Genomic DNA, 737 nt, shown 5'->3' with positions numbered 1-737 from the left:
TAAATTAGCTGCGGGGGAAAAGGCTTTATGTACAGTATGTGCCCTGTGATTGATTGGCGGCATTCACGGCCAGGAATTATTCTGTGCGCACGTTGTGACTACAGGATATTGTGTGTCCACACTGTGAATGTTGTGTCCAATCATGTCTGGGGTTCCGTAGTAACCAATGGAAATGATTTATGAAGATTGCCTGTCACATGATCGGTGTAGTACATGTTTTAAAATAATATATATTATGATGATTACTACACCAGTTATAATCCCCCAAGGGGAAGTCCACATTAGACATTTCTGTATATGTATTTGTTTTTGTTTTTTTTTATCCTGCACACTACACGGAACCAAATCACAGACATGGAAGTATGCAATGAGAGATCATATTGTGAAAGGGGCTCACAAACACTGCCACCCCTCTTGAGCTCTGGAGGAGGTTATATGACGCGTTGCTCAATGGCACTTCCACTGTAGCCAGGAAGCAGATTAGCATCTCTCTGCATTGGGGCTTAAATTGTAACCCTACGGTTTCAAAGCCCAAGTCCTTCCAAATGCGTAGGAGCACACACACAAAAACCTCCAGCTTTATTGTCGAGTGCATGCGCCACTTAACTGGAGTGTGTTTGGGCCTCAGTGAGATAAAGGTGAATGGGGTTGCCAGGTCCCGAATGAAAGGTCCTCTTTTTGTGTGGATCAAATTCGCTTTATATGTTTATTTATGTATTTATTATTATCATAATTTA

This window comes from Hippocampus zosterae, chromosome 9, assembly GCF_025434085.1.
Source record: "Hippocampus zosterae strain Florida chromosome 9, ASM2543408v3, whole genome shotgun sequence".
In the NCBI taxonomy this organism is placed as follows: Eukaryota; Metazoa; Chordata; class Actinopteri; order Syngnathiformes; family Syngnathidae; genus Hippocampus; species Hippocampus zosterae.
The sequence above is the reverse complement of the archived record's forward strand: the minus strand, read 5'-3'. Positions refer to the sequence as shown.